Source organism: Pollicipes pollicipes, unplaced genomic scaffold, assembly GCF_011947565.3.
Source record: "Pollicipes pollicipes isolate AB1234 unplaced genomic scaffold, Ppol_2.1 Scaffold_3481;HRSCAF=4094_pilon_pilon_pilon, whole genome shotgun sequence".
Lineage (NCBI taxonomy): Eukaryota > Metazoa > Arthropoda > Thecostraca > Pollicipedomorpha > Pollicipedidae > Pollicipes > Pollicipes pollicipes.
Window position 1 is genome coordinate 208,227 of NW_023596304.1, and position 13,861 is coordinate 222,087.

The 13,861-nt window shown below is 50.2% G+C and overlaps 1 long non-coding RNA gene across 1 annotated transcript; it reads right to left on the reverse strand.

Moving 5' to 3' along the window:
• Positions 1–10,945: 10,945 nt before the first annotated feature.
• On the reverse strand, positions 10,946–13,569 carry LOC119092817 (uncharacterized). The gene is made up of 3 exons (XR_005093544.1): positions 13,490–13,569; positions 11,255–11,326; positions 10,946–11,019 (listed from the first exon to the last, which is right to left on the reverse strand). It is a non-coding gene; the product is annotated as an uncharacterized LOC119092817 (long non-coding RNA).
• Between the last annotated feature and the right edge of the window lie 292 nt (positions 13,570–13,861).

The following is a 13,861-nucleotide window of genomic DNA, read 5'->3' on the forward strand; positions in this document are numbered from 1 at the left end:
TCCCCGGACAAGCCGACAGAATTTGAACTTACAGCTTATAGCATCTGCCGTAGAGGTGTCACGAGCATCACTTAAGCGCACGCTGGGGCTACGGTCCCAGCACAAAACAGTGTACCTTGCATGGCTGTGAGACTTATAGCTGGATTACATGCCGGCTCTGTGATGGTTGATCTCGGACCATTGAAGTTAACAGCTTGCTGTATATAACTACCTCCTACTGATGTCTCCGACTCCGCGCTTCAGTCCATTTTTGATCAGCTTTCTTCATTGTTCTTGATCCTCAGCTATTTTAACTCACGTGACTCATAGTGGGGCTGTAGCGACGCAAGCCACCGCAGTCGGCGCATGGAATGCTTCCTAACTAAAAATAGCCGTTGTTTACTAAACACGGGTCGTCACACACATTTATCTCCTCCGTTAGACAGCACGTCGATGATACACATTTCTGTTTATTCTCCCGCACTGCTATCTAGGCTGTCTCGGTGGAGATGAGGTTATACTTGGGGACGTGACCGTTTTCCCATCTAGATCGCAAGCGAAGAGGCTCATTACTTTACTTACGACGTACGTTAGAATCTTAAAAACGCAGGTCAGCAACGTTTACGGAAGGCAATATGCGTCCTTTGGTGAGCGTTGTAGGCTCGACAACAGACTTGCAAAGTCGGTGTCGAGCCCACGGAATACGACAGTCTATTCGCACAACACACGTCACGTCACCTATGCTTAAGCCACTGCGAGAGCATACATCCCCGCCACATTGGTGGACCCACGCAGAATTTCAGTCCCTCGGCAGTCGAAATAGAGTGAAGAAGCCAGGATTAACTGAAAACGAGGGTTCAGAGCTTCGCTCCCACAGCGACGACGGAAAACCACACCGCATTCAAACGGTCTAGCGTACGTGTGATGCCCACTACACGGCAGGGGAAGCGGTCTACATGGAGCGGATGCGTCGGCAACATGAACCCCTGAGACCGAGACTAAAACACGTGACCGGCCGGTCTTTCACTCTGATATGGCAGTGTATTAAGAGAATATCAGAAAACGTGTCTCGACTGCATTTCCGATGTAGCAGGTTGACGAAAACCTGGTATTCAATACACGGGAAGTAAGGAATGAAGTAGGCTCGGCGCTTCAAAAATGATGCGGGCTCGGAGCGAACACCCAAGTTTGCATGCCCTACAAAACAACAACGTGAGTCCGTGCCAATTAGTTTAAATCCACTGAGACCAATTCTGAGTGATATAACGTCAGTTTTCCGCATGGAAGAGCTGCATTCAGCAGTAAGACGCGTCAGAGGTATTCTTCTTGGGTCAGACAAGATTCATGACGAAATAGTGACTCGGCCTAGCGTCTGTTGTTCTCTGTCAAGAGGTGCTCCTCTTGGGCCAGACAAAATTCATGACGAAACGGTGACTCGGCCGAGCGTCTGTTGTTCTCTGTCAAGAGGTGTTCCTCTTGGGCCAGACAAGATTCATGACGAAACGGTGACTCGGCCGAGCGTCTGTTGTTCTCTGTCAAGAGGTACTCCTCTTGGGCCAGACAAGATTCATGACGAAATAGTGACTCGGCCTAGCGTCTGTTGTTTTCTGTCAAGAGGTGCTCCTCTTGGGCCAGACAAGATTCGTGACGAAACGGTGACTCGGCCGAGCGTCTGTTGTTCTCTATCAAGAGGTGCTCCTTTTGGGCCAGACAAGATTCATGACGAAATAGTGACTCGGCCTAGCGTCTGTTGTTTTCTGTCAAGAGGTGCTCCTCTTGGGCCAGACAAGATTCATGACGAAACGGTGACTCGGCCGAGCGTCTGTTGTTCTCTGTCGAGAGGTGTTCCTCTTGGGCCAGACAAGATTCATGACGAAACGGTGACTCGGCCGAACGTCTGTTGTTCTCTGTCACGAGGTACTCCTCTTGGGCCAGACAAGATTTATGACGAAATAGTGACTTGGTCGAGCGTCTGTGTCTGCGTGCGCTTATTCGGCTTTCCAGTGTTATGTGAACGGAGGGTGATTTTCCCTGGTGTATGTCGCTGATGGATCGTGGTTCCTATCTTGGAGGCCGGAGGAGATGGATCCGACCTATGGCACCTACGCGCCATCTCATTGGGCCTCAGCACCTTGCAAGCTTTTTGAAGAAAAAAAATTAAACGATCGCCGATCGCTGATCATGTTTTTTTAAACACGGTTTTAAACACGAAATGTCCTAAATGAACATAAAATATGGATTTTAGAAGCACCGAAGAACCATAGATCATTTGCGGATTGTGGATTCCGCAGTGCGACACAAGTGAACAATGACGGCACACAATAAAGTCATGAAAGCACCTAAGGTCACAAAATGAGGAATAAGTAGCCACGCAGATGCCTTTATTCGGGAATTTCTGCACTAGCTATGCTTCCGCGTCCGAGTCGATGGAACGTTGCGGTCCTGTTTCCCTATTTTTATTATTTTTTAATTTTCATTTACACCTTTAATTTACAACTGCCATTGCATTTCAGGGCGGCTCGCAAGACGTTGGCCTAGAGCTGTGAGCCGTGACTCATCCCCAAACCCAACCCCCACCCCCTCTCGACACCTGACCCATGTCCTGTGACCCGGACCCGGACGGAAGCCCGCCGGTGGCGTGGGCGACTGGCGGCCGAGGGGGGCGGGGCGGGGGAAGCAAGGCACGTGCCGCGAGCCCGTGACGGCCGCCATGCGGGGAGGCGTCCTTTGAGGCCATCGCCGGTCAGGAGGCCGTGACAGATAATTTGCGGGCCATGGACTTTGTTCCGAGATGTGTCTATCGGGTATACAGGCGAGGAAAAAACCAACACCACTTCGGTATGACAGAGCTGTTTTCCGCTTCTCGAACGCGTGACATCTTATCTCGACAATACGACTCCGATTCGTCCATAAAAACTAGGCTGATGCCAAGGAACAGGGGCGTAATTTTGCGCGATGAGTTAGGGGGAATGAACAACAACAAAACGACTCAACTTCCTCCAAATACGCAAAAAAGTCTTCCCCTGCGGATTTGCCCCATTTTCTTCCTCCGGTCGGAGAGGTAGGGGAGGAGGAGAGGGCTGAAGCCCAAGTTGGGGAAAGCTTAATTGGACCCCATGGAGTAACTCCATGGAGTTACAGTAGACATCAATCCAGAAGCATGATCCACTCATTCATCACTTCATTCCGTGGAACACTCTTGGGCCCCAGCATGGGTGTTGATATATCAAAATGACTGGGGCCATAGTAGTGGAAACCACCAAGGGGAGGCGGGTACCAAAAACTTCTCATATGTTATTAAAAATTTCAGATAACATATTCCAACCATCGATATTGATCAGATACCGCTGACGTTACTAATTCATCCATCAAATATTTCGGCTGTGTTTGTCACTACTTTATGTCGGAAGCGCTGAAGTTCCGGGACGTGTTACACCCATGGCTGTTCCATCACCATCAGCGGCATTTATAATATGATAAAGGTTAAAACTCGAGCAGTAACGGCTGGCCCGATACCTGCAGTGTTCCGTGCCAGGGTTCGCTCATGATTTTTTTCAGTACTTTCTTTCTTTCAGTACACCACAAAATGAACGTAATTGTCACAGTGGTGCCGCACAGCTCATGCAGTGCGCGGCTACCACGTCCTTATGGCAGGGGACCCACGGAGTCTAGACGAACATGTATAAATCATGCCTTGAGCTACTGCGCAAGTGGTTCTCATGCAACGGAATGAAGGGAAACCTGGCAAAGGCCCGGGCGATAACGCTGACCTGGGAACACGTCAGCGCACCAGAGTCCGTCCACCGCATGGCCGTACATGGACAGGTCGCTTTGACTGATCAAAGGCCCGGGCGATAACGCTGACTTGGGAACATGTCAGCGTACCAGAGGCCGTCCACTGCATGGCCGTACATGGGCAGGTCGCTTTGACTGATCAAAGGCCCGGGCGATAACGCTGATCTGGGAACATGTCAGCGTACCAGAGTCCGTCCACCGCATGGCCGTACATGGGCAGGTCGCTTTGACTGATCAAGGGCCCGGGCGATAACGCCGACCTGGGAACACGTCAGCGCACCAGAGTCCGTCCACCGCATGGCCGTACATGGACAGGTCGCTTTGACTGATCAAAGCAGGTGCAATAACCTGGGTGTCATTGTTCATGAAATCCTGTCTTGCACATCACATGTTCATGCAATTGTGCAGAAGTGCACAAGGATGCCGGCGGTGCTTTTACATCACCACTATTTGATGTCAAAGAACTTCATGTGTCAAACAGCTGAATCACCAGTGCTTCCAAATGCGCTCTTCTGCATCACGATCGTAGGCACTACATAGGTGTTGCGTTTGCAAAAAAGGTGTTACCGGCCGGAGTGAGAGGAAACCTTCGAGAGCACGATCATTGTCAGTGCCGTCCCAAGGTAGTAAGACTGGGCGTGGGTGAGCTCATTGAGCACGTAGTATGCATACAGAAGCATAATCACACGTTTACTGAAGAGCCAGCTCAAGCTGCAACGTCGCTACAATCAAGCAGCGTTGCGCACGACATTGGGAAACAGGCGTTTCGTCTGCCACACGCTCCGACTGAAACGGATAACGTCGCTTTCCATTCGACAGGCACAAGAGCTTGAATTAGTGTGCTAAAAATGGCAGCAGGCTGGCAATTTTTGTTCATTGAAACGACGGGGGGAAAAACATTCCTAACAGGAGGCCATTTGCCTTAGCGTAATCGGGGAAAAATTGAGAAGTATTTTATTAAATGATGCGTATAGGAGTGCCTGTGTTTTGCCTTACGTTAGATAAAGTGCATACGTTTTGTCGATCAAATTGTAATGTTGAGAAGGTGCATGCAAAAGGGTTGCGATGACCACAAATAAGCAATGTAAAAAAGTGGTATCAGGGTGATTTATTCTAAATCTTTGCGGAAAGTGGCAGTCTTCAGTCACTCAGCTGACAGTCTGGAGTGACTAGGCTGACGCGCAGCAGCTCTCTCTTCCTTTCAGTGTACGTCCGGGCGCAAACGTGCATGTGCTGTGAGATGAGAGTGACCCGGTGTTGTTTGCATATCGCTGAAAACTATCGCGATCGACGGAAATGTGTGTTTAAGGGCTTACGGCATAACTGCACCGATCTGAATGCTATACTGCGTGAAAGAATAATACATGAATCGCATTTGTTGTAAAACTTTTGGTGTCGGTTGGCCAAGAATTCGGGGGAAGCACGAACTTTTTCTGAAGATATCGAGCGGAGAGAAAGAGAGAGGGAGAGAGGGGGGCGGGGGAGAGAGAGTGCTGTATGGTTGTGACTTCTGACTTCCCACCTCTTTGCGCAAACTTGTCAAGTGGCGGTCTCGTCACTGCCAGGAACCGCATAGCACGATATTCATGACGATGAACGGCATCTCACGGTTCATTCGGTGGGAGGGCGTCAGGACAGCGCTCCTGTCGGACGGCTCCTGTTTGCTCTGCCACGGTCAGAGTCTTTGGAATCATATCAGCATTCGTACGGCGACAGCTGTAGACGTCATTGCTTTCTTTCTTTCCCTCTCCCTTGCCGCTCCTCTATGTTCTAGTTCCAGGTAGCAGTGGCCAGCTGATGGTCACTGCAGTGGCCCGGCACGACATCCGTGTGCTGGACGGGGTTTGGAGAGTTGGTAATAACCACGTAAAACAATGGCATATCTACTGGATATAACTAGAACATCGGTGGAACCACGATTTGGGTGAGCAAAAAGTCAAAATGTCTGAACGCCTGACGAAGTCGACGCACGGTATGCATGTATGTTGTCGGTACGTATGTACACACAACGGTACGTATGACACACAGTATGCACGGTATGTTGTCCTCGTGCAGTAAGTAACAAATGAAATCACCCATGGTCAGCAGGGACCGCATATATTGTGCACTAAACAAGCTAAAGGTCCCATTGCTGGCACCCTTGCTGAACGATCTTGGCCAGGCGCATGCTGTCAGGATTCTTGTCAACGCAAGTAGGCATGGATAATCCTATACCGGTTTCTTGGACCCAGAGGTCAGACGGTGGCTCCGACGATTCAGAGCGAGGGGAGCCCGCGGAATGGCAAGCGTCCAGAAGAATCTGTTTAGGGCAAACCATATCCACGACTCAACCGCCGCGGGTCCTGTTGGCGCGGCGTCAACCCTGGGGCAGGGTGATCATTTCCCAATTGCTGCCATCGCCATGGAGGTAGGCAGTTGAGGAAAGCCTTACCGAAGATAGGCTTGAACCAAAAACCGCCCACCAAGGTCGGTAAGCGCATTAACCACCTGCACCACCGAAGCGGCCAGAATGAATGAAGATACATATACGCCTGAAACTTGCTATTTGTGCGCATGTTAACGTACTCCCTGGTGATGAAATGCGATACGACCTTCTGGTGTTTTGGAGCCTTAAGCAAGGTGCGCTTGTTCTAATTTTCTCCAAAAATACAACTTTTAGATGTTTATGCTAGAAGCATAACAATTGTTTGATGCAAACTTGCAATTCTGCATATCTCAGTGCCGTCCATTCGGCTGTCTATTTTTGTGACAGGTGCTGCGCGAGCATCCCACTCCGCTCACAGCCTGCATTCAGTCCGATTGAGGTTCGTGAGAACGACAGGCCGTCACACGGTTCATGCAAGCTACCGATCGTCTTACAGCGAATTTGGTCTACCGATCGTCTTACAGCGAATTTGGTCTACCGATCGTCTTACAGCGAATTTGGTCTACCGATCGTCTTACAGCGAATTTGGTCTACCGATCGTCTTACAGCAAATTTGGTCTACCGATCGTCTTACAGCGAATTTGGTCTACCGATCGTCTTACAGCGAATTTGGTCTACCGATCGTCTTACAGCGAATTTGGTCTACCGATCGTCTTACAGCGAATTTGGTCTACCGATCGTCTTACAGCGAATTTGGTCTACCGATCGTCTTACAGCGAATTTGGTCTACCGATCGTCTTACAGCGAATTTGGTCTACCTGTCTCTTGATCTAGAAAATGGCAACACCTAATTATAAAATGCACTGAACAACGGCCTTCTCGCTGGATTTGACGTTAACGTTAGCTTTCCTCTTAACGTTAGGGATTTGGGCAATCTCCCCCCCCCTTCCCGAACTGAGAAACTACACCCCTGCTCCAACAATTTCCTCCACTCTCCCAGTGGGGGATGTCGTTGGGCATCATAATCATTGTGTTGGACGCCGATGGCCGAAAACAGGTTCCAGTAATCAACGCATGGTCGGTTTAATGCTGTTGCAGACTTTGTTGGGCTTATATGGCTTCGGGAACTTACGCCGTGAGTTGATGTGGCGCAACTATGCAACATGCTGCAAAAAATACAATAGGCGAGAGGCGGGAGAATTGGGACGAAGAAGAATAGGGACACACAAATATCTCCGAGATGGCCAGCTCCGGATCACCACTTGTACTTCTATGTTGTTCTCTTTTGTGTCAGCCAACGCTGAAAGCTACCAGCTGACCTTTTCCGGTACATAGGAACGCTGTACGGGGTGAATGCCAAAAAACTACACTTTTCGAGCGTTGTTTCAAGTTGTGTGTTCTGTTCATGTCAAGCCATCTTTTCTTTTGACTATTTCGCATTGTAAGCTCAAATGATGTTAATCTTCTTTCTTGCATTTAAAATTATATAAACCAATTGACAAACGGCGGAGAACTCGTCTAGTAGCTAGCGTGCGCTGCGGGAGAATCGGGACGCCCGTCCCTATTGTCATGCAGATGTTCCAATTCTCCTGCAGGAACCATTAATGCCACTCGTGCATAATGCTATACATACCCATAAATTGATATCTGTTTTTGTCGAAACCCACTCACCTTTTTTCTTCTTTCAGAACCATGCCACGTGTATACGTTAGAAAAGAAAAGGGATACGCGGACGTATCTCATGATTCAATGCTGCTGGCTGTCAAAGATGTAGAAGGGGGAGCGAGTCTGATAAAATCTGCAGAAGCCCAGTGTGAGAAAAAGCGTCATTAGAAGGTATGTCGCAAAGCACAGTGTCGATCCTGCAACTCGCCTTGAGCCCGACTACAGTCATTCGAAGATATTCACTGCTGACGAGGAGCAAGCCCTCAGTGAATATGTGATGTAGTGCTCGAAGATGTCCCATGGCTTAACGCACAAGCAAACACGTGGAATTGCCTACCAAATGGCGGTTAAAAATGACAAACATTTTCCCGCCTCCTGGGCTGAAAATGAAGAAGCGGGGCGCGAGTGGATGAAGGCCTTCATGAAAAGGAACACCCAAGCTGGCACTGCAAAAACCTGAAGCTACATCCATCGCGCGAGCTGGAGCCTTCAACAGGCACAAAGTCGCTGAATTCTTCGGAAACCTGTCTGAGGTCCTGAAACAGACGGGAGTCTCAGGTGCGAAGATTTTAAATTTATATGAAACTGGATTCACGACTGTACAGAAGCCTGGAAAAGTCATTGCTGGAAAGGGAGCCAAAAAGGTCGGGAAGGTCACCTCCGCGGATAGGGGTGAACTTGTCACGATGTGTGTCACTGTGACTGCCACTGGGGCATACCTTCCCCTGTCTACGTCTTCCCAAGGAAGACTCTTCGGGAGAATCTGATGGAAGGCACCCCGGAAGGATCGCTGCAGATGTGTCACAGCAGCGGGTGGATGACGCCCGAAAACTTTGAGAAGGTGATGCAGCACATTGTGAAGCACATGAGAACAAGCAAGGACAATCCAGTCGTCTTGGTGCTCGACAATCACGTCAGCTATGTCAGCCTGAACGTGTTGACGTTGGCGAAGGACAGTGGAGTCCATATCGTGACTCTACCTCCTCACACGAGTCACAGGCTCCAACCGCTCAATGTCACCACCTTCGGTCCGATGAAGACAAGCTTCAACAAGCAGGTAGACAGCTGGATGCTCCAAAACGCGGGAAAGCCCATCAAGCTTCTGAACATGGGGAAGCTCATGGGGCAGGCGCTGATCCGTTCGGCCACCCCACCCAACATCCTGTCCGGCTTTCGAACGACAGGAATCTGGCCACTGGACACTGAAGTCTTCACCAGGGATGACTTCCTTCCCGCAGACGTGACCGACAGACCAGCTCCCTCAGCGACTGCAGGAGCGCCCGTGGTGGCTGAAGATGGCACACACGAAGCGGACACACAGAAAGTGGACACACACGATGCAAACACGCATGAAGCGGGCGCACACGAAGATGACACACACGAAGCGGATACACACGAAGAGGACCGTGTCGAGTCTGGAGCCTCCATCCCTGTCAAGGAGGCCGACTGATCCGGTTATCCTGCAGCTGGAAAGGCCGCCATTTGCAAGCAACGAACCGGATGCAGTTCCTGTGCCGTCACGGGCTCCAGCTGAGGTCCAAGGAGGTGACCCACTCAGCCCAGCATCTCCCGCAGTCCGGCTTGTCTCACCGCAGAAGTTTCGGGGGTATCTGAAAGTGAGTTCCTGTTATCCCAATTTCTTCCTTAAACCGATAAAGCAGCGATGACAAAGTAACATTAAACAGACCCCAGATGGCCCATACGATCCTTAAGAAAACATTGTTCATTATTGAACTGTCTTACATTTTCGGGATTGTTAATTCCTTTTATTTCCATCTTTCCTATGTTCGTTAATTATGTTGTAATTCCGTCAAAATATAGTTTTGTAATGCATAATTTGGTATCCCAAAGTTAATCAAAGGTAATACAGATTATTTTGTATTCCAATGAGCCACGTTGTCCAATGCCTATGCCTATGTTCCATAACCGTATCCTTACAGTTCCTGATCCTCCATCTTTTAAGGCAGGACCCAAAGTGGAGCCGAGTCGTCGGGGGCGGAAAAAAGGAAAGACCATGATAGCTACGAGTACACCAGAGCTGCAAAGAAAAAAAGAGGAAGAGGAGAAGAAGACCCGAAAATCGCAAGCCAAACACGAGCGTGTGTGAAAGCGACTGTTCGATGCCAAGAGCAACACCACTAACACGAAAGGTAAGAGGAGAAAGCTGGGAGGTGCAAAGGACTTGCCAAAGGCTGGCGATAAAGCGTCGTGTCTGTACTGTGGGACGCAGTATAGGCTCAGCTGTGAATCGTGGATCCAGTGTACAACATGCAAAGAGTGGGCGTGCTTGCCGTGTACCGACGCAACAACCTGGCAGGCACAGTTTGTATGTGACGTCTGCCGAGACTGATAGTCCGCTCATCCGCTGTGATCCGATATGATCCGCCGTGTCGCGGGTATTGCAGTGGCTGTGCTGATTTAACGTGATTAGTACGATGTGTAGGAAGCTTTGTGACCGTTTACGTTGTTAGATGGTGCCTAGGATAGGTACCGATATTGCTAGCCATGTGATCCGCTGTGTTGCCATCAACGCATTGGCTGCGCAGATTCAACGTGAGTAGCACGATGTTCAGGAAGTTTTGTGACAGTCGCTTTGCCTGTTTGGTGCTTAGACTGCCGAGACTGTAAGTCCTACGATCCGCTGTGCTACAATTATCGCATTGGCTGTGCTGATAGGCGATTATGCGATGTGTAGGAAGTTTTCGACGGTTGTCGTTGCCTAGTATGAGTCTAGACTGCCAAGGTTGATAGTCACATGATCCGCTGTGCCGCAAGTAGCGCATTGGCTGTGATTATTTAACGTGGTTATTACGACTGCAGGTTGTGTGGCGGTGTCGTCTGGTTGTTGTGTAGAGTACCGGCATTACTGCTAGCCGGATCTTATGTTAGAAATACCTTCCCGTTGTTGGGGTTCTTCTGCCAAAAACGGAATGGTTATTTGGAGGTGGAAAATTCACGTTCTAAAATGTTGTGTCTCAGTTTTAACACGAGATAGATGAATCTGATATGCTACCACTTTCAGCGGAGGGAAACGTTGCCACGACCATTGACAAGCTCCTGAACGCAAGTAGATGGCAATGCAGTGCACTCATTTTATCATTTGCAATTCAATTATAGAACATGTAGCCAAGTAGAAATGCTGTCCCAATGCTCCTTAGTATGTCCCAATTCATACTCACGTCTGCCCCGATTCTCCTGCGTGCGTCCCGATTCTCCTGTAAATGAAGGTCTTTGTTTCTGCTCCACGCGAGTCGTATCCTACCAGAAAGTGAGACTTACTTATTAGTATGATGTAAATAAATACCCAATTCATTTATTAGTATGATGCAATGTTACCTAGCTTTCATACTTTTGCTGCAATGACTCATCAAAGTTGAAGTTGCAAAAGTGTCCCAATTCTCCCGCCTCTCCCCCACTCAAGTAAACTCAGTATGAACGAAGAGTTCTTACCTTGTGACCGGCTCCATCAGCAACACTCGACTTAACATGGTATCGCAGTTTGCATTTTCTTGGTCCCTTTATCTGCGAAACAGTTATGAAAAATCTTTAAAATTATCATCCTGAGCACCCATCATTAATGATCTACTTGTACTCAGACTCCACAAGGTTGGAGAGGCAAACACACTGTTGAGGTGGGCAAATTGGGTTGGGGGGGGGAGGGGCAGTGGCCAGCCCGAAAATACAAATGAACACCCGTGGGCTCCACCTGTCCACGGCCTGGGGCAGCCGATTCTGGAACCGACAATCGATCTCGTCGCGTCGAGTCGTGTAGAACTGCGACTTGACTGGGGTCTTGAAAACAGCAAGTTGCGTGAAAGATAAAGACATACAATTATGTCATTATGTTCAACAATTTCAGTGTTTAAATGACTGTACCTTTTCGAACCTGTTAACAACAGCGAAGGGAAGAATCCTTTTGAACACATTCTTGGCAACATAATGGTAGTTAAAACTGTACATAATGTTTCGCAGATAAAAGCATCGGTAATCAGCCCTAATATAATCACAAATATAATATGGGATAGCCCATATTATATAATTTATCAAATATGATATGGGCTATCCTGTGTCGTTACTAATTAACACTGATATCACCCCCACTACCGACCTTGAAATAACACTAACGAAACAATGTTTTCAAGCGCAGCGGTAGATGAACAGACACCACAGTAATGACTGCTTCCCATTACCGACCACGAACCAGCTGCAGCTGGGAACCAAGGCTGGGGCCGACACAGCTGTGTGCGTTCAGTTGGCGGTGACAGACGGTAGACTGCAACTAGTCAGCGCTTCAGAAATTTAGTGAGTGGGGTCGGGTATCGCTGTCGCAAATGTGTCACAATTTGGGTGCGCTAGTACGACAAACTCGAGTTAAGATATGAGATCAGCATAAACGTTGGCAAATCAGTAATGACCAGAATATTACAAGTTTTAAGTTTTCCAGTAGACATCAGTGTGTGAGCTGAAGACTGTGGTTGGCCGCGTCGCGGGTGTGGAGGGAAAGCAATGCAAATTTCGGAGATCGGCCCACGCTTCGTCTCGCGGTAACCGGGTTAAAGGTCAGCTGACCGCGCTGCTGCAGACGTTAAATGGCCCCTGGCTGCGTGCCCTACACTCGGGCGCGCAGCCAGCCGCCTGAACCCCGATCACGAACAGAGACGATGTTTGATAGATTGATCTAAGCTCTTCTCGTCTCGGGCCCAATCACATGTTGCGTCAACGCCAACACACCAGATGAGGACGATCGTCCAGACAATCATCTCATCCGTACTCTGTCTGGCATCTTGCCGCAATCATTCTGTAAAACTTCAGTCATATTTGTTCGCAAGTGCAGCTGTGTTTTATCATCTGTTTGCGCATCATTGTGGTCATTGTCTGATCCATCGACGCTAGCCCATCGATTCGATGATGGGGTCCGTGAGCAGGCTGTTCCCCGGCCATCTTGGTCTGACATGCCGCTCTTTTGAGCAGTGCATTGGTTTGGCAGCTAAGCTAGCGCATCGGCTGTCGAGTTCAATATTTGACACAGGATGATGCGGAGACTGAGACAGCAGGCACCCGCGGAAAGGGACGATGCCTGGCTGCATCTGCTGCTCACAACACGGCCGGACTGCGGTGAAGGGACTGAAGCCCGCCGGCGGAGACTGAGACCGCAGGCACTCGCGGAAAGGGACGATACCTGGCTGGATCTGCTGCTTACAGCACGGCCGGACTGCGGTGAAGCGATTGAAGCCCGTCGGCGACTCCGACAGCCTGAATAACGCTCCGCCACCTAGATGCCCCTCTTGGTCACATGATCCCATCCCGTTCGTCAGACTGAGAAACGTGATCGCGTGACGATGCAGGCGTGGTTACCTCGGACGCGGATGGTGAAGCGTGCACTTTGACGCCATTGGCACGTGGCCGCAGGTATAAAATGCAAGGAAGTGCGATAACGTCGCGCTGTGTATCGCACACGGTGCTCATCATACCGCCGATCAAAGAGCTTGCCTGCCCGCAGCCCGGCCCGCCAAGCAGCAACAGATCCCTCAGCTTTATCAAACACGCTGCCCGAAAATCCTGCAGCTCCCGCGCTGAAACGTGACAGTTTCATCGGTCCCTCGGGTAACACCACCGCCGGCGACCGTTACAGAAGAAAATCAATACGGCGCGGCTAGTGCGAGAGCGGCGCATCGCTCCCCTCACCAGCGGGCCGTCGAGCCGCAGGGTTCCGCCTGCCGGACCCCTCCCGGGGGGCGAGGGTGACCGGCACTGAGGACGCCATCTGTCGACTGACTCGGACCGGCGCCGGCGCCCGCGTCCGCCGCCCCCGCCGCCGTGGGCGCCGGGCGGACCGCAGCGCATCCGGGCTACATTCACCCCGCTGGTGGGGAGGGGCGACGGACGTTCTGCTGAGCAACGACTCCCCGCGGCCAGACATAGCTCGCCGCCGGTTTGCCATGTTGTACAGCCAAGTACTAGGGTCGCTAGCAACCACGCGCGCTTATAGGACCAGTCATGAGCTGGAGCTGCTGGGTGCTGCTGGGCCACTGTTCACGCATCCTGAACCACCGCCAC